Below are 21225 nucleotides of genomic sequence, written 5' to 3' on the forward strand. Positions count from 1 at the left end.
AAATGTTCACTTTTACCAAAATTTTCTTATTCCCTATGAGATTGTTAGAAATAAGAGACCCAAGACCATTGTTCTTTGTAATGTAATATCCCTTACCATCCTAGTTCTGATCTTGAACTCTTCTACATGTTAGGCTGTTTCCCTGAAGTGGGGTCTGTGAATGGACATCAAGGAACCTGTGAACACCCCAAATTCCCTGAAACCAAGTATGTGTGTGTGTGTGTATGTATTTTTTTTTTTTTTTTTCTGACAAGAAGGTCTGTAGCTTTTATCAGGATATCAGAGTAGATCTGTAACACTCACCCTTAAAAAGGTAAGGAAGACAGTGTATAGGAAGCATACCTCCCATAGTGTGCACCCAGCTCCATGTTACATTTACTCTTTCTACCCTCTCAAAGTCTGTAAAGACACTGTAGGCAAAGCTTATCTTGATTTCTTTCTATCTTCTATTTCTTCTCTTCACTTTCTCCTTCCCCTTGAAGCACCCTTGTCCTCTGAATTATGTCCAGATACTTTCTGGTGAAATTATTCTGTCAAAGGTATTAATAACAGGATGTAATGATATTTTATTTCTCACAACATTCTTTTGTTCTACATTTAAAACACACTCAAAAAAGTAAGGCTTCAGCCAAAAACTAATTCTGATAAGAGTTTTGGACACTATGGTCCCTGGATTTAAATCACTTCACTTAGGGAACCCTCCCAGCACCTCTCCAATCCCACCAATGAGTGATGATCTGAGGCTGCCTGCAGGTGTGGCTGATCCAGACAAGCCTCTTCTTTAAACTACAGAAGATTGCTAAAAGGACACAATTCTAATTCAATCGGAGAAAAACCAGCCAAACTTGAGAGGTCAAATAAAGGTTGGCTTATTCTCAAGTCCATTTGTATTCTGCTCACATAGCCTTATCTCTAAGTTGTATAATTTTATCTCTTTAATAACTTCACACCATACAAGAACCGGCATCAGTTACCCTCTCTACAAAGTGAAGGGGTAGGGTAAGGCCAGCATTGCTTATCTTGCATATCCTATAAGTTAAAACAGCATCTTTTAAAAGAAAGTGCAGGCAGAGGAATAATGGGCAGTTTACTAGCTCACACTGCACTTCTCCAGCACAGAGCAGCCTGCAGAGATTGTGTCAGTTCTTCCTGCTGCCTGGAGAAACCCACTAAAAGAAGCCCCACACTCTCTGCTTCTCCTCCTTCCTCTGGGCTGACCTACCTCTGTGTTCTCTCTTGGAAAAATCTGGGGTTCTTCTAGAACACGCTCCACTCTCCTTTTTATAAATACACCCAACGTCCCAAAGGATATTAGGGTGTTCTCAAACATATATTGACTCAACTTCTTCCTCCTGGAGAGCAGAATGTGGCCAATTATCTGTTGATGATTCTGAGAAAAAAAAATTGGCTCTGTATAATGAAACTGCTTAAATAAGCCTGAAAAGATGGATCATTTTAGACAATCCCTGCAGCTTCCGTGAATCTCTTACAGCACTCCTAAAACCTAATCATCTCCTATATTTTGTCCACTTTTCTGAGCATCAGTGAGTGCATGTATCTTTGTTCCATTAGTATTAATGGGAATTTAGAGCACTTAAGAGGAGACAAGCCTTTCCCTAGAGATGTAATTTTGTGCATTAAGATATCAAAACATGAGAGGATACACATTGATATGTGGTGGATTCATACGATTGGCTCCATTAACACTAATGGGAATGAGGACCATCTCTCCCTATCACAATGATGGGGCAAATGTATAAACCCTAGCGCCTCAGGAAGTCCAGTCTTTCTGACTGGCCTCACCCTTACATGTAGTTTGCTTTGATTTTCAAATCCAGCTGGATAAATAGGGCAGAGAACCCCTGATTGAATATAGATACCAGGTCTTCACTCTGGCAGCAGTAGTTTATAGGGTATGGCTTTAAATAAATGCATGAAACTGATTCCATAAGCCACACCCATCCAACTCATCTATGATTACATCTTTCAAAAAATAGACAAAGCAAATCAGAGATTCAGTTTTTCTAAAAATAAGTTATAAAATCCTGAGGCCGAGGCGGGCGGATAATGAGGTCAAGAGATCAAGACCATCCTGGCTAACATGGTGAAACCCATCTCTACTAAAAATACAAAAAAAAAAAAAAATTAGCCAGGCATGGTGGTGGGCGCCTGTAGTCCCAGCTACTTGGGAGGCTGAGGGGCAACAGAGCAAGACTCCATCTCAAAACATAATAATAATAATAATAATAATAGTAATAATCCTGAACCACAAAGATCTATGCATGCATCATGCTCAAGCTACCTAGGAAACCAGCAATCCCCTTATGGGCTCACTGTGCACGTCACTCCACCCCAAGCCTCACCTGTCTTCTCTCCCTTACGGTAAAAATATGTACTTACCTGTCTTTCCTTTAGTGTATTTTATCTGTCGCTTTTTCTGATATATTCTCTCTACTTTATGTTCCATATCCTTAATATTTACTTAATTACAAAACTCCAGGCTCTGAAAACATAAAATTTAAACAAGATATAGTACCTTAAGGAGGAAGACAGCATGATCAAATTATCCACTAAAAGTCACTAGTCAATAAAGAATAAGTATCAAGGATCTAAGGAAAATTAATCCGTAAATTATAGAATTAAAACCATGGAATTAGATATCCCTGGGTTCCAATCAAATGTGTAATGTGAGATCTTGGCCAAATCGTTTAACCTCTTCTGCTTTCATATTGGTTGACATTTAAACAAAAAAAGTCATGTCTACCCTGTAGGATTGTTGTTAAGCTTTTGATTGGTAATCTATGGCCACAATAATGCTGCTTAAAAACATGCACAAAACCTCTGTGCTTTACAATAATAAACACGCCTTCTTGTTTATGTATCTGTGGATTGGCTGGGAAGACCTACACATCTGGCCTGGTCTTGACTGGCTCTGGCTACCTTGCTTATGTATCTTAGGTGAGTTGGTTGATAAATCAGATCTGGCTGATTGTCTTATTCATGCTGTTGTAACAAAATACCATTGACTGGGTGGCTTAAAACCATGGAAATTTATTTCTCATAGTTCTGCAGGCTAGGTTTGAGATCAGCATGCCAGCATGGTCAGTTTCCATTGAGGGGCCTTTTCCTGTTTGCAGGCAGCCAATTTCCTACTGTGTCCTCACATGGTGGAAGGGACAGGGAGTTTTGGGATTCTCTTATATGAGGGCACTAATCTTATTTATCAAGGTCCCACCCTCATGGCCTAATCACTTCCCAAAGGCCTCACCTCCTAAAAACCATCACATTGAATGTTAGGATTTCAACATGTGAATTTGGAGGAGACACAAACATTCAAACCATAGCATTGGTCAAGGATGGCCTCAGCTGGGAGGGTTCATCTATGCTCCACATCATCTCTCAACCTTCAACGGGCTCCTTCATGCTTGTTCTCCTGGTGGCAGAAGGTCCAAGAAAGAGTGGTGCCACCTTCTCTAGATTCTTAGTCCCATGCTCTTAGATGCTGGGCAATGACCAACAGTGACTGGACCTGTGCAGCCGGGTCACCAGTTGCTTCCTGCAGGAATGTCAGGTTTACCACACAGCTGAGTTTCTGGTTCATCCTACGGGATCTGACTAACATAAATGCCAATGCTTAGGAACCCAGTATCTGTCTTTATAAGAGAAGCTGCTAAATATTACATGATACAAAACTGGAAGTGCTAAGAGGCAATCCACTAGGAGATCACCTTTGAGCAGTAGAAAATAGGACACAGGAGAGATCAGGCAAGTAAATAAATAAATGTCCTCATCATATTTCCTTTCATGAACTGCTCCATGGGCAATGTTTTTACAACACCTGTCCGGAAACATCACATGGGGCTAAGCTCCTGCCAGACAACCGACTGTTATCTATGCACAGATCATCATGAAACAATGACTAGTATAATATCCTCTGACCTTGTTTTCCACTCTTCTCTGCCTCTCTTCCCTTTGTCTTCACCCTCTCTCGCACCTCTTGCAATCTTGGTCTCTGACTTTTTCTAGGCAACTGTAGCTGAAACAAACACTTTTATTGTTTATCTTGTGCATATATTGTGTATCTATAAATTGTATAATGAATCATCTTAAGATAAACAATAATATATCAATATTTGTCTAATGATTAAAGCTTATAGGAGCTACCTCCATACAAATAACATGTGTGTGTAGTCCACTCATAAGGAAAAATCGGATACTTTTATGATTAATTAGTAAAAAGTGATAAGACTGCTTCCTGTACAGTTTGGAAATAAGGCATTGAGGCAGGTATTGGGAAAAAACAAACACAAAAAAACAAAACAAAACAAAACAAAAACCCAAATTGCTTTGGTACCACAGTTAGGTCAAGTTTTAGATCAGGTCATAGTCATGGAACTGGAGATGTTTTACAAAATAGATTGAGTCAGTGAAATGAATGCAACTGGCCTGCAAAGTTGTGCACTCCCGACATACAAAGTCCGGAGTTCAGAGAACAAATGGCTTTATTTTATAGTCTACATTTTCGAATAGCATCTAGTTGTCCTTTTATATCTGCCTTTAATCCATATCCCTCCCTTCTCAAATTGTGACCATGTCTAAAGCATTTCTCAAATTGAGAGATAAAAACTGAGGAAAACAAAACTTCTCAGGCTACATCAATGGACTAGCAGGGGAGGGAGGTTTGCTTCCTGTCCTCAATATCTCAGTATTGGAGAACCTCAATATCTTCAACATCTATGAAGAGACAGTTGTTCTTGAGTTAGAGGAGGCTGAGGGTGAGGTGGGCATGATCAGGGTAATGACACTATCAAGTTATCTGTTGAGTTATACCTTAGTTGCTGTGTCCTCTTCAGTTTAAGAAAGAAAATGTAAGGTGAAGTCTGCAATATGACTTTGAGAAGGAGCCAGACATGAGTTCAAATGTGGGCTCCCATCTTTATTAACCTTGTGATTTTGAACAAGTTGTATCATTGACCTTTCTTTAGTCCTATAATAAATAAGAACATCCTTCTGGACTAGTGTCTTAAGTAAATCACCTCTGCGATGAAGATTCATGAGCAAATGATTTATTAACGAATTGCTCTCAGAAATAGTGAGGGAAGCTAATAGAAAGGAAAGAACCAAAGCAAGGAAGGAGAATGAATGTGAATTCCAATCTCAGCTTGATCCCAAAGGAAGCTCTAGAGTATAAATTATAACCACAGTTGGTCCTACCTCAAGGCAAATAAGATGATCTTTCTTACTTCAGTACCAATCCGTTATTAGTTAAGGCTCGCATCTGCACTTGCAAATTAAGAATAATGTCAATATTGCTGAGCTATTTGAATTGTAAATTTTGTTTTTAAAGCACTTAGCAAAATGTGCTTAGTACAAAGTAAGAATGTAGCCTGTGCCAGGTTGTTTATAATAATGATTGTCACTACTAGTGAAGAAATTGAGCAAGTTGCTTCACATATCTAGCCAAATCAGAGCCTTGAAATAGGAGACATGTGCTTGATTATTTTCCTTTAAAATCTCTGTCACATAAGTGGCATGCTTATACTCCAGGTCATTTGGTACCTAAGTTCTTCTGGGTGACTCAAATTCTAAAATGAATTAGAAATAGAGTGAAGAAGCACACTACCCTTGAACCCTTGAACTTGAAACCAAGAAAGTATGAAAGGAGATCCTTTAGTATTTATTTCAAGAGGCATCCATTTCAATCTCTAGGTTAAAACAGTCCCAGGAAATTCTGTCTTTGTTTTCAGATTCTCTCCTAGGTCAACTCTGTAAATGTTTCTGGGTTTTGCATTACATTCCATAGAGAAAAACTTGAGCTGACACTTCTGTTACATTTTTATGCTTGTGTGGCTTAGATCTTCTTATAGTTCCTGTTGATAGCTGCCAGTCATTCTCCCTTAGGGAGTGAGATTTAAAATTATCATCAAGAATAAAGGCGCATCCACCAGAAATGTAATATCTCTAAAACTTGACCTTCTTGAAGTTCAAAAAACAGAATCACTAAATTGAAAGGAAATCCTTCTGTGTAGGGTTGACTTTATTGACTAAAATGAGGACCAGAAGTTCAATCTGCCTCCCAAGTGTGCTGTAAAGAGGAAGAACAGAAAGAAACACAAGGAAGTGGAGATGAGGCTCATTCGGTGGAACCTAGTACCACGAATGTATTGAAAGACTTCTGTGTTTACTCACTTTGTTGCTATGGGGAAGTGCCCCTGCCACCTTCTGTGTGAATCCCATTATAACTCCTGCAACCACATCCACAGCAACAATACTCAGCAATGACTCTGAGGATAACACTCTCCTGGTATGTTTCCATATTTTTAAAATATATTTGGAACTAAAAAGTGAAGGGTCATAAAAAAGTCAACAGTTTCACATTTAAAGAGCTAAGATCCAAGTCCTTAGAAGCTTTCATCATATTCTGATTCTTCCCCTCCTGCCATGTGTTAACTCAGAGCAGAGTAGGCAAAGACAAAGTCACCTACTTTAGTGAGTGGGTTGTCACACATCTTGAGCCATGTCACAGATACCATACTAGGTGCAGGCATATTTTCTTCAAGAAGCTTATAGTCCACATGGGAGATAAGACTTTCGAATTGGTTGATATAGTGCCAAATAAGTGAATTTTATTATGGTTATATGGGTTTAGTGACTGAAGAAATTATTGAGAACCAGGCTCATCTTAATAATAATGTTTGCAAGGCAAACATTATGGAGGAGGTTTATTTTGGAGAGCAGCTTTCTGTAGTCAGGCTGAGAGGAGCAGAGGAGGCATCCCAAGCTTAGGGGCTGCATAAGCAATGGCACAGAAGAAAGGAGTTTAAGAGACATATCTGATGCACAGTGGACCTACCTGCAACAAAGAGTTTACGATAAAAACTTGAGATATTTTAACCAGGGCTAAATAATCTTTCAAATATTTTTGAAATGTCAATGTCTTCCCTTATTAAGCAATCACTGGTTGTTGCTTAAGTTACTATATTAATTATTTATTTCTGCATAACCAACCACCACAGACTCAGCCATTGAAGACAATAACCATTTTATGTTCTCATGATTCAGTGGAAAAACCATTTGAACTGTACTTAACTAAGCAATTCTTCTGTTGGTCTAGTCTGGAGTCACTCGTGCAGCTTGAGTCATCTGGCAGCTCAAATGGGGGTGGGTGGTTTTGATGGCTTCAAATATATGCTTCTGTTTTAGAAACAATCTAAAGCAAGCTTGTCTATCTTGCAATCCATGGGCCACATGCAGCCCAGGACAGTTTTGAATGTGGCCCAACACAATTTCGTAAACTTTCCTAAAACATGAGATTTATGCATGGACCTTTAAAAAAAAAATAGCTCATCAGCTATTACTAGTGTTAGTATATTTTATGTGTGGCCCAAGACAATTCTTCTTAAAACGAGAACCACGGGAGCCAAATGATTGGACTCCCCTGGTCTAAACCCATAGATTCATTCATACTGGGGCACGCCCTCCCCCGCCCCAATTGCACTATCTCCATTTCCGAGTCTAGACTCCTGCATTTCTTTCACTCTGCACTAGTGTTACTGAAAAGCGGTCCCAATTCCGATCCCAAGGGAAGGTTCTTGGATCTTGAGCAAGAAAGAATCCAAGGTGAGTCCTGAGTGAAGTGAAAGCAAATTTATTAAGAAAGTAAAGGAATACAAGAATGGCTACTCATAGACAGAGAACAATGTTCCTGAAAGCAAGAGGAGGAACACATCCACCTTAGATACAATGCTTGTTTACATATAAGATAACGAAGCAAAAAATCATGGAGAGATGTGCTCTACTACAAAGGCTCGTGACAAAGGATTGTTAATCTTTGTGTAAGTACTGTCTACTGCAAAAATCTATATTATTATCATTAAAGTGAAATGTATTCTTACACTAAGAATGCTTTTGTTCTTAAGATACAGGAACATCAGGGCATTTCCTGGGTCTGTTAAGTTCTGGATCTAGTAAGTCCTGGGTCTGTTCAGTAAACATTATTAACCTGTTCCCTTAACCATAAACTTCCTGTGACTAAGAATGCCTAACTTTCTGGGAATGCAGACAGGCAGGTCTCAGCCTTATTTTACCCAGCCCCTATTCAAGATGAAGTGGCTCTGGTTTGAACCTTTCTGACACTGGGTGGGATTTGGTTCACTGATTTTGCTTTTCCATTAGTACCATGGGGAAGTCTCTGATGCCCTTACATAATATCAAGAGAGATAAGAGTAATGGGTCTGAAGAAAAAATATTTATCTTTTGCCATAGTGAAGAAATTCTAAGTGAGATATTAAAATTAGAGATAAGTCTATCCCACTTACCCAACCTTAAAATAGAAAATCCCAACTGAGTGTGGTGGTGAGTACCTGTAGTCCAACTGTCCAGCTACTTGGGAAACTGAGGTGGGAGGATCGTTTGAACCTAGGAGGTCAAGGCCAGCCTGGGCAACATAGTAATACCCTGTCTCTTAAAAAATCCCTTAGCATCAGAAATGTTCTGGAATGTTTAGGTCAAGAAGAGATCAACACAGCTTGTTCAATACGTTACAGTAAGACACAGAAAGAGTCCATCGTCTTAGGAGAACATCGCCATGATGAGCCTGAACAACAGTGGTGACATTTTCTATTCATTAGGGAGAAAACAAATCTTCATGGTCCTGTTATATGTCTGCAGGCTCTGGCACAGGTATGAAAAGGACAAATATCAGCACTTTGTCCACCTTTCTCCTTTTGGGCTTAAGCAGGAGATTCACAGCATACCAGCAGCATCTTTTCTTCTTTACACCTGCAAGATAATCTGTCAATATCTGAAAGTAATATTTATTTTCATTCACTTTCAGTATGAAAATCTAATTCCTTAACCTCCCAATATTTGAAAAAGTTGCCACTTAGTGGTCTGAAACAGAATCTAACTAAATGGCACCCAAATAAGCTGAAATTGTTTATGTGCTGTCTAAAGGAATCCTAAAGAGCCTTTTAAACAGAATATGTTTACCTCAGTACTCTGCGTACACTTACCCAAAAGTGCTGTGGAAGGGTCCTCAATGTGTTTCAGAAATGTTCATTCATTTACTTCTCAAATGTCTTTATTAAATCTACAAGGAGAAAGAATTTACTGCCATTTTAAAAAAGAACTGCATTGGCATCTGCTTATATCCCCTTTGGCCTCAACCCTGTGGTGCACATTGACCTGACATCTGAATGTCAATATTTGCATCTCATTGCCTGAGGGCTTCTCTTGCTACCATATTTCTCTGCCTTTGTGCACAGCAGGCAGAAAGGGCTGGAGAATTAAGTTTCCCAGGAGTAGTCATCAACCAATGACTGACAAAAATCAAAAATCAGTTTCCCATCCCCAGCTCCTTCTTGTCTCTGGCAGGATAACTCTGAGGCCCATATTCTCTACTGGCCCCCAGAGTTGCTCAAAGCATTAAATTCCAGTGGCACACAGTGGCACCAATCTTGACCATCCACCCTATATCACTTGCTTTGATGTCTTGGTGCTTCTTGGGGTTATCTCCTAAATAAACCACCTGCAAATCCTTGCCTATGATTCTTCTTCTGGAGGAAACAAAACTAAGCCAAACAGTTTGTTTTTAAATCAGATCTATTTGGATATTGGGGTCCAGAACTCCTTCCATAAGACCATGATCTTTTTTCTATACTTAGAATTGTGCAATTTATAAATTAGAAGAGACCACAGAGAATTTTATTCTAAACCCTTCATTCTACAGAGGAGAAAACTGAGGATCAGAGAGGTGTAGAATTTGCAGACATGAAGCTTCTTGGTAAAGGGAAGCATTATTTTGTTCCCAGAACAGCTCTGTCTATACACACTAAGCCATACCATATTGATTGTTTTGAGAGCATCTATAAATTTTTTTCATATTGAATATGGCATAATTAAAATAATATACTCCAATAACGGAGAAAGACAAACTTACAGATAGCAGGAAAAAATTGGCCAGAAGAGGAGATGGGGATGGAGTAGAAGAAGATAAAAACAGGTTAGGTAAGCAGGGGAAGGTTAAACTGAACGAAGTGGCCCTCAGTTTCAGACACCCACTGGAATCACTTTAGTACCTTTTAAAAATACTGAATTCTGGATCCATTCCACAGGGATCCTGATTTAATTAATTTGGTGTGCAGCCTTGACATAGGAACTTAATAAAAATGTTGACTCTAATGGGTAGCCAAGATTGAGAGGGAACCACTGGTTTGGTGTAACAAACCGCACAATTCTTCCATTATTGAGATAAGAAATCATGTTGCTTCAAGGAGGACCTCTCAGAAGGCAAAAGAACCTCCAAAAATATTAAAAAATTTAAAAAGAACAGAAATTATAAAAATGTTTGAATTTTTTAAAGTTACATTTAACCAGTGAACACTTATAAAGGGCACCATGCAATATATTATAATTAACTTACAGTGCTTGTTTTAGACCAAAAGATGGCTCCAAAAGAGTTCCATGTCCTAATTGCTGGGACCTGTGAGTACGTTACCTTACATGATAAGTGGGACTTTGCAGGTGTAATCAAATTGAGGATCCCGAGAGGGAGATATTATGTTGGATTATCTGAGTGAGCCCAATGTAATCCCAAGGGTCCTTATAAAAAGGAGTCCCAAGTATTTGGAGTCAGAAGAGGAGATGTGAGGATAGGAGCAGAGGTTAGAGAAATGCCACTGTTGGAAGAGAGATGCATGCCTTTATAAGCTGGAAAAGGTAAGGGATCGATTTTCCTCTAGAGCCTCCTAAAGGAATGCAACCCTGCCAACACCTTGATTTAGCCCTCTAAAACACATTTTCAAACTTCCTTTTTTTTTTTTTTTTGAGACGGAGTCTCGCTCTGTCGCCCAGGCTGGAGTGCAGTGGCGCGATCTCCACTCACTGCAAGCTCCGCCCCCCGAGTTCACGCCGTTCTCCTGCCTCAGCCTCCCGTGTAGCTGGGACTACAGGCGCCCGCCACCTCGCCTGGCTAATTTTTTGTGTTTTTAGTAGAGACGGGGGTTTCACAGTGTTAGCCAGGATGGTCTCGATCTCCTGACCTCGTGATCCGCCCGTCTTGGCCTCCCAAAGTGCTGTGATTACAGGCGTGAGCCACCGCGCCCGGCACATTTTCAAACTTCTGATGGTCAGACCTGTAAGATAATACACTTGGGGTGTTTCAAACCACAGAGTTTGTGGTAAATTGTTACAGTGGCAGTCGTAAACTAATGCAAGGCTGGTGGTGTGGGCTAGTAATCAGATAATTTTAAAGTTGTTTGATAGACATTTTCTTTCACTTCTATACCCCAATGCCATCCCCATAAGTAATGTAATCTAAAGATAATTTTGAAAAACCTGAAATAAAAACCCTTTGTGACTGTGCGGCCGAGGCCAAATGACCCTCTTGGCCCTCAGTGATAAGTTCTGATTCCAAGGGCAAAAGATGATGTTGCAGATGAAATAAAATAGCACATATGCTGACATTTGCCTAAATATTGTGCCCAAAAAAAGAGAATTAGAGATTGTAAGCAAACATTTGTTTATTCATTTATCTATTCATCCATTAATTTATCCATTCAACCAGTATCTATTGGATCCTGCTATTGTGTTGGGTAGGGGGTGCGATCCAGTACAGTTAGGGTTGCCAGGTAAAATACCAGATACCCAGTTAAACAAATTTTAGAAAAACCACAAAAATATTTTTGCATAAACGTGTCCCAAATATTTTATTATGTTTATGTTGTTTGGTGTTTATCTAAAATTCAAGTATAACTAGGCATGCTGTATTTGTATGTGCTGCATTTGGCAATCCTAGGTATAGTAGTTCTCAGCCAGTATACCAGGATACACTGCTGTGCTCCTGGTAATTTCTTACCATATTTTGTGAATAACCTATTTTGATAGAAATTAGGCCAGATTTTCTCTCGTGCATTTAATTCTGATACGTAGTTTTGTTCCAAAGAAAGACTAGGCTTTAACAGGTCATTGAGTCAATCAACTAATATATTTTATGCCCACTAGGGGCCAACCATCATTCCAGCTACTAGAAGTAAAATGTTGATTGAGCCAGGTAAAGTCCTTGTTCTCAAGGAGCATGTTTCTTTGTTATTATGATGGTTGAATAAATTATCATAGTGCTAGAGAACACAGTAGGTGTTCAGTAAATGTTATAGAATGACTACTTTGCGTACTGGTGACTTAATGCTCTACCTTCAAGAGGCTCAACCTCAAGAGAACAGGTTAGTCCTGCCCACCTTGTTCTGTCATAGGCCCAGGAAGAGAGAACTGACTAGGTTCTGTTCTTCCTCAATGAGGTAAGTTTCTAAGTGACAGTTCAGGGAGTGAAGTATGGTGGACTCTGTGATGTTTGTTTGTAAGTCAAAAGCCCCTGATGAGACATTGTATTTTTTTTTTTTTTTTAACTTTCTAACCCGTTATAGAGCTGGCCATAATTCCTTAGAGGTGGGAGTCCTAGTCATGCAAATATTCCCACTGACAAGTTCACTTAGTGAAATACAATTTATTGACGTACTTTCCATGCATAAAGGAGATAAACTTGTTTTCACAGTTGATTGATTTTTATTTGCTGGTCTTATATCCTGAATCCTTGCTGAATTTTATTTGCTTTGATACATTTTTGTAGATTCCTTTGTATTTTTTACTTATTTTAATTTTTAATTTTTATGGGCAAATTTTATGGTACATTTTAATAAATATTTTAATTTATAATAGGTATATATATTTATGGGGTACATGAGATATTTTGATACAGGCATACAATGTGTAATAATCACACCAGGATAAATGGGGTACCCATCAACCCAAGCATTCATCATGTCCCTGTGTTATGAACTTTCAAATTGTACTCCCTTGGTTGTTTTAAAATGTACAACAAATTATTGCCGACTGTAGTCATTCTGTTGTACTATCAAGTACTGTATCTTATTCATTGCATCTAACTATATTTTTGTACTCATTAACCATCCTTACTCTTCTCCTTCCCTGACTACCCTTCCTAACCTCTGTTAACCATTATTTTACTCTCTATCTCTATCAGTTCAATTGTTTCAATTTTTAGTTCCCACAAATGAGTGACAACATGCAATGTTTGTCTTTCTGTGCCTGGCTTACTTCACTTAACATGTCCTCCAGTTCCATCCATGTGGCAAATGACAGGATTTCTTTTTTTTTTTTTTTTTGAACAGAGTCTTGCCCTGTCATCTAAGCTGGAGTGCAGTGGCGCAATCTCAGCTCACTGCAACCTCCGTCTCCTGGGTTAAAGCAATTCTCCTGCCTCAGCCTCCCAAGTAGCTGGAATTATAGGAATCCACCACCAGGCCCAGTTAATTTTTGCATTTTTAGTAGAGGTGGGGCTTCACCATGATGGCCAGACTGGTCTCAAACTCCTGACCTCAGGTGATCCACCTGCCTCGGCCTCCTCAAGTGCTGGGATTACAGGTGTGAGCCACGGTGCCCAGCCTCATTTTTTTTTTTTTTTAATGACAGAATTAGTACTCCATTGTGTACATTTATCACATATTTTTATCCATTCCTCTGCTGATGGACACTTAGGTTGACTCCAAATCTGGACTATTGTGAATAGTGCTGCAGTAAGTATGGGAGTGTGGATATCTCTTTCATATACTGGTTGCCTTTCTTTTGAGTATATACCTACAAGTGCAATTTCTGCATCACATAATAGCTCTATTTTTAGTTTTTTGAGGGAACTCCATACTATTCTCCACAGTGGCTGTACTAATTTACATTTCCACAAACCATGTACAAGGGTTCCTATTTATTCACATCCTCACCAGTATTCGCTATTGCCTGTCTTTTGGATAAAAGCCATTTTAACTTCAATGACAGGATATTTCATTGTAGTTTTGATTTGCATTTGTCTGATTAGTGATGTTGAGCACTTTTCACATACCTTTTTGCAATTTGTCTGTCTTCTTTCGATAAGTATCTATTTGTATCTTTTGCCCATTTTTAAATTGAATTATTAGATCTTTTTTCCTGTTGAGTTGTATGAGTTCTTTATATATTCTGGGTTTTAATCCCTTGTTAGAGAGATAGTTTGTAAATATTGTCTCTCATTCTGTGGATTGTCTCTTCACTTTGTTGACTGTTTTTTTGTTTTTGTTTTGTGTGGGGTTTTTTTGGATTTTTGGTAGGTTTTTTGTTTTGTTTTGTTGTGTTTGCTTGTTACTGTGCAGAAGCTTTTTAACTTGATATGATTAATCTCATTTGTCCATTTTTTATTTGGTTGACTGTGTTTTTGGGGCATTACTCCAGGAATTTTTCCCTAGACCAATGCCCTGGAGAGTTTTCCCAATGTTTTCTTTTAGTAGTTTCATAGTTTGAGGTCTTAGATTTAAGTTTTTATCCATTTTTATTTGATTTTTGTGTATGGTGACAGATAGGGGTCTAGTTTCATTTTTCTGTATATGAATATTCATTTTTCCCAGCAGCATTTATTGAAGAAACTGTCTTTTCCCCGATGTATGTTCTTGGAAACTTTGACACAAATGAGTTAACTGTAGATGTATGGATTATTTCTGCATTCTCCATTTTGTCCTATTGGTCTATGTGTCTGTTTGCCAGTACTCATGCTGCTTTGGTTACTATAGTGCTGTAGCATAATTTGATGTCAGGTAATGTGATTCTTCTGGTTTTGTTCCTTTTCCTCAGGACGATTTTGGCTAGTCTAGGTCTTTTGTGATTTCATATACATTCTAGGATTATTTTTTCTATTTCTGTGAAGAATGTAATTGGTATTTTGATAGGAATTGCATTTAATCTATAGATTGCTTTGAATAGTATGGGCATTTACACAATATTGATTCTTGTGACCCATTAACATGAAATATACTTTTCAAATTTTTGTGTGTCTTCTTCAATTGTTTGCATCAGTGTTTTATAATTTTCAGTGTAGAGCTCTTCGACTTCTTTAAATAAGTTTGTTCCTTGGTATTTTATTTTATTTGTAGCTATTGTAAATGGGATCACTTGCTTAATTTCTTTTTCAGATTGTTTGCTGTTGGCATGTAGAAGTGCTACTGGTTTTTGGATGCTGACTTTGTATCCTGCAAGTTTACTAAATTTGTTTATCCATTCTAATAGGTTTTTGGTGGAGTCTTTAGGTTTCTAAATATAAGATCATATTTTCTAAAAAGGAAGATAATTTGACTTCTTCCTTTTTAATTTGGATGCCCCTTATTTCTTTGTCCTGACTGATTGCTTTAGTTAGAACATCTGGGACTATGTGGGATAACAATGGTGAAAGAGGACATCCTTGTCTTGTTTCTTAATCTCAGAGGAAAGGCTTTCCAGTTTTTTCCCCCATTTAGTATGATACTGACTATGGGTCTGTCATAGACGGCTGTTGCTGTGTTGAGGTATGTTCCTTCTACACTCAGTTGTTTGAAGGTTTTTATAATGAAAGGATGTTGAATTTTATAAAATGCTTTTTCAGCATCAATTGAAATGATCACATGGTTTTTGCCTTTTATTATGTTGATGTGATGTATCACGTTGATTGATTTGCATATATTGAACCATCCTTTTATCCCTGGAATAAATCCCACTTGGTCATGATAAATTATCTTTTTAGCGTGTTATTGAATTCAGGTTGCTAGTATTTTGTTGAGGATTTTTGCATCAGGGTTCATCAGAGACATGGGCCTGTTTTTTTTTTTTTTCTGATTTTTTCTTTGTCTCATTTTGGCATCAGGGTAATATTGGCCTCACAGAAGTAGTTTGGAAGTATTCCTTCCTCCTCTATCTTTTGGAATAGCTTGAGTAGGGTTAAAATTAGCTCTTTAAATGTCTGGTAGAATTCAGCAGTGAAGTCATAGGGTCCCGTGCTTTGCTTTGCTTGGATTCATTTGATTGTGGCTTCAGTCTCATCACTTGTTATTGGTCTATTCAGGTTTATGATTTCTTCATGATTCAAGCTTGTTAGGTTGTATGTGTCTAGGAAATTATTCATTTCTTCTAGCTTTTCCAATTCATTGGCATATAGTTGCTCACAGTAGTGAACTAATTATCCTTTGAATTTCTGTGGTATCAGTTCTAATATCTCCTTTTCATGTCTGATTTCATTTCTTTTGATTTTCTCTCTTTCTCTACTCTGGCTAAAGGTTTGTCACCTTTGCCTATCCTTTCAAGAAACAAAATTTTTGTTTCATTGATCTCTTATATTTTTTAGTTTCAATTTCACTTACTTCTGCTTATATATTTATTCTTCTCTTTCAGTAATTTCGAATTTGGTTTGCTCTTGCTTTTCTAGTTATTTAGTATTTATCATTATGTTGTTTAATTGAAGATTTTCTACATTTTTGATGTTGCTTATTGCAATAAAGTTTCTTCTTTGTCCTATTTTTACTACATCTTATAGAGTTTGGTATGTTGTGTTTCCATTATCATTTGTTTCAAAGAATTTTTTAATTTTCTGCTTAATTTCTTAATTGACCCACTGGTAATTCAGGAGCATATTGTCTAATTTCCATGTATAGTTTCCAAAGTTCCTCTTGATACTGAGTTCTAGTTTTATTCCATTGTTGTCAGAGAAGATACTTTATGTAATTCTCTTTTTTTAATTTTTTTTTTTTTTTTTTGAGACGGAGTCTTGCTCTGTCGCCCAGGCTGGAGTGCAGTGGCCGGATCTCAGCTCACTGCAAGCTCCGCCTCCCGGGTTCACGCCATTCTCCTGCCTCAGCCTCCCGAGTAGCTGGGACTACAGGCGTCCGCCACATTGCCCGGCTAGTTTTTTGTTATTTTTTAGTAGAGACGGGGTTTCACCATGTTAGCCAGGATGGTCTCGATCTCCTGACCTCGTGATCCACCCGTCTCGGCCTCCCAAAGTGCTGGGATTACAGGCTTGAGCCACCACGCCCGGCCTCTTTTTTTAATTTTTAAAGACTTGTTTTGTGACCTAATGTATGACCTATTCTTGAAGATGATCCGTATGTTGAAGAGAAGAATGTATATTCTGCAACCAGGGGATGTAGTGTTCTGTGAACATCTATTAGGTCCATTCGGTCTATAGTGCAGATTAAATATGATGTTTCTTTGATGATTTTTTTGTCTGGATGATCTGTCCAATGCTGAAAGTGGGGTGTTAAAGCCTCAAGCTATTTTTGTATAGGAGTCTACCCCTCTACCTCTCTTTAGCTTGATAATATTTGCTTTATATATCTGGGTGCTCCAATGTTGGATTATATATATGTATACACACACACACATATATAATTGTTACATCCTCTTGCTGAATTGATTCCTTTATCATTGTATAATGACATTCATTGTTTTTTTCGTAGTTTTTTAAATAGAAATCTATTTTATCTGATCTCAGTATAGCTACTCCTGCTCTCTTTTGGCTTCCTTTTGCATGGAATATCTTTTTCCAGCCCTTTATTTTCAGTCTATTTGTGCCTTTGTGATGAAGTGTGTTTATTGTAGGCAACAGACCAATGAATCTTGGGTTTTTTAATCTATTCAACTGCTATGTCTTTTGATTAAAGAATTTAGTTTATTTATATTTAATGTTTTTATTGGTAAGTAAGAACTTACTCCTGCCATTTTGTTGTTCTCTGGTTGTTTTTTTTCTTCCTCTCTCCCTTGCTTTATTTCATCTTGTCTTCCTTTTTGCACAAGTTATTTTCTCTGGCATTATATTTTAATTTCTTGCTTTATATTTATTGTGTAACAGTTTTAAGATATTTGACTTGAGGTTACTGTAAGGTTTGCAAATAGCATATTATAACCCATTATTTTAAATGGATAACAACTTAACTCTGATTGCAAAAATAAACAAACAAGCAAAGAAAACACTAACAAAAACTCTATACCTTAACATGATTCTCCCACTTTTTAACTTTTTAAAATTTCTATTCATATTTTATTATACTCTCTGTATCTCAAAAAGTTGCTGTAGTTATTAATTTTGATAGGTTCATCTTTTAGTTTTCCTACTCGAGATTCGAATTTCAGTGTTATTATGTTCTATATTTGTCTGCAGACTTACTGTTACCAATGAGTTTTGCATATTCAGATGACATGTTATTGCTTGTTAATATCTTTTTCTTTCAGATTGAAGAACTCTCTTTAGCATTTCTTGAATGACAAGTCTTGGTGTTGAAAAAATCCCTCAGTTTTTGTTTGTCTAGGAAATTCTTTATATCTCCTTCATGTTTGAAGGATATTTTCATCAGATACACTATTCTAGTATAAAAGTTTTTTCTCCCCCCTCTTCAGCACATTAAATATATCACGCCACTCTTTCCTGGCCTGTAAAGATCCACTAAGAAATCTGCTGCCAGGTATATTGGCACTCCTTTATATGTTACACTATTTGTTTTGCTGCTTTTAGAATCCCTTCTTAATTCTTGACCTTTAAGAGTTTGACTATTAAATGTTTTATGGCAGTCTTATTTGGACTAAATCTGCTTGATGTTATATAACCTTCTGTGACTGAATATTGATATCTTTCTCTAGGTTTGGAAAGTTCTTTGTTATTATACCTTGGAATAAACTTTCTACACCTATCTCTGTGTCAACCTCCAATAATTCTTAGATTTGCCCTTTTGAGGCTACTTTTTATATCCTGTAGTTATGCTTCATTATTTTTTATTCTTTTTTCTGTTAACTCCTTTGTGTATTTTCAAATAGCTTGTCTTCAAGCTTACTAATCTTTTGTTCTTCTTCATCATTTCTACTGTTGAGAGACTCTAATGCACTGTTCAGTTTGTCAATTAAATTTTTCACCCCCAGAATTTCTGCCTGATTCTTTTGAATTATTTCAATCTCCTTGTTAAATGTATTCAGTAAGATTCTGAACTTCTTATCTGTGTTATCTTGGATTTCATTAAGCTTCTTCAAAACAACTATTTTGAAATATCTGAAATGTCACATATTTCTGTTGCTCTAGAATTGGTCACTGGTATCTTATTTAGTTTGTTTGGTGAGGTCATGTGTTTCTGGATAATGTTGATGATTGTGGATTTTTATCAATGTCTGGGAATTGAAGAGGTAGGTACTTACTCTGATATTCACTGTCTGGCTTGTTTGTTCCTGTCCTTCTTAAGAAAACTTTCCAAGTATTCAAAGAGAATTTAGTGTTGAGATCTGCCTTTGTTCACTGCAGCTGCATGTGCATTTGAAGGCATGCCAAACACTGTGACTGTTGCAGTCTCATAGAGGTATTGCCTTGGTGGTCTTGGGTAAGATTTGGGAAATTTCCCTGGATTACCACCACAAATGGTGTCTATCTCTATGCTGAGCCGCCTGGAGGTGGGTGATGTAAACACTCCCATGGCTGCCACCGCTGGAACTGTGCCGGGTCATACTGAAGCCAGCATAGTACTGAATCTCACCTAAGGTCCACAGCAAGTACTGCCTGGCTATTGCTGATTTTTATTCAAGGCCCAGGGACTCTTTAGTCCTGGTGAATCCTGTTGGTGAATCCTGTCATGAATGGGTCTTTCCCTTCAGTACTGCAGGTTTTCTTCTGGTGTATGGGGGGGTCTAGAAATGCCACCCAGTAGCTAGGGCATAGGATTGAGGGCTTTATATATCTGCTTGGTGCTGTTTTACTGGGGGTGAGCTGATACTCAGGTTGCAGAACAAAGTATTGTTTACTTTTTCCTCTCCTTTCCTCAAGAATAGGGAATTTTTCCCCATGGCCACCACTGCCCCAAGCCCATGGTGACTACTGTGTGGCTACTGTTGATGATTATTCAAGGATCAAGGACTCTTTAGTCAGCAGGTAGTGAGTCCTACCAGGCTTGGGCCTCCTTCCTTCATAGCAGTGGGTTTCCTTCTTTGAAACTCAATCAGGACTCAAGGCAGGTCTAGAAATGCCCTCTAGAACCTAATGCCTAGAATGCGGACCTTTAGGAATCTGCTTCATGCTGCTTTTACCGTGGATGAGCTGGCACCCAAATTGCAAGACAAAGTTCTTTTTACTCTTTTCTCCTCACCTCAAGCAGGAATCTCTTCCCCTGGCCACCACAGCTGGAAATGTGCTGGGACACACCTGAAGCCAGCACAGTACTGGGTCTTGCCTGAGGCCTGTGCCAAGAGCTGCCTGGTTCCTGCTGATGATTACTCAAGGCCCAAGGGCTCCTTAGTCAGCAGGTGATAAGTTCTTCCAGGACTAGCTCCTTTCCTTCAGGGTAGTTGATTTCCTTCTGGCCCAGGATGGGTCTAGAAATGCCCTCTAGGACTTATAACCTAGAATAAGGACATCAGGACTCTGCTTAGTGCTTTATTTCACTGTGGCTGAGCTGGTATCCAGGTTGCAAGACCAAGTCCTCTTCACTTTTTCCTTTCCTCTTGGAGCTGTGAGTTGTGCTACCTGAAGTTGAGGGGAGGGGCAAAAAAACCCACTTCCTTGGCAGTCCCAGCTGCTGTCTCACTGGGTTGCATGCACCCCAAGTCCACTGGCTCTGAGCTCATCGTAGCACCAGGACTTGCCCAGGAATTGCAGTCCTGTGGCCTATCCTGCCTTTCTAGTTTAATTAGGACCCCAAGGCCTTTTAGCCCATGGTAGTGGGGCTAGCCAGAACTCAGGTTCTGACCTCTGGGGATGGGCAATTTTCCTCTGACTAGGGATGGTCTAAATGCTCCCTCCGAGGACACTAGCTGAATTCTACCCTGTGTTGCTTTATGCTGGGACAGGGCAGCACTGAGTTTCAAAGCAAAGTCCTGCAATAATTGTACTCTTCTTACCCCAAACACACAGATTTTCTCTTCCACCACACAGTGCTGCTTGGGGATGTGGGAGGAATAATATAGGCAATTCAAGACAGTTTTTCCTGCCCTCTTCAATGCTCTTTTTATTAATATGATGTTAGAAGAGGATACTGTGATCATTCACCTGGTTTTTTTTTTGTTCTTATGAAGGTGCTTTCTTGTGTGGAGAACTTTCTTTCATGCTTTCTTGTCTGTTTCAATTTTATGTTCCTGAGCGGGGGAACATCTCTTGAGGGTTCTATTTGGTTATCTCGATCTGCCTCCTCTCCTTGATATTTTCTGTGTAAAAGATCATGCCATCTACAAATACAGACAGTTTTATTTGTTTTTTATGCTCTGTATGCCTTTTATTATTTCTTGTTCTTGCCTAATTGCTCAGCCTAGAATCTCCATTACTATGTTGAATAGAAATGCCAAGAACACATGCCCTTGTCATGGTCCTTATCTTAGAAGAAAAAGTTTCAGACTTTTATCACTAAATGTAAG

General features: G+C 38.4%; 1 long non-coding RNA gene across 1 annotated transcript; it reads right to left on the reverse strand.

Annotated features, from left to right (window-relative positions):
* Nucleotides 1–229: 229 nt before the first annotated feature.
* On the reverse strand, nucleotides 230–10775 carry LOC110740534. The gene is made up of 3 exons (XR_002515215.2): nucleotides 9015–10775; nucleotides 2401–8781; nucleotides 230–1390 (listed from the first exon to the last, which is right to left on the reverse strand). It is a non-coding gene; the product is annotated as an uncharacterized LOC110740534 (long non-coding RNA).
* Between the last annotated feature and the right edge of the window lie 10450 nt (nucleotides 10776–21225).

This window comes from Papio anubis, chromosome 16, assembly GCF_008728515.1.
Source record: "Papio anubis isolate 15944 chromosome 16, Panubis1.0, whole genome shotgun sequence".
Classification (NCBI taxonomy): Eukaryota; Metazoa; Chordata; class Mammalia; order Primates; family Cercopithecidae; genus Papio; species Papio anubis.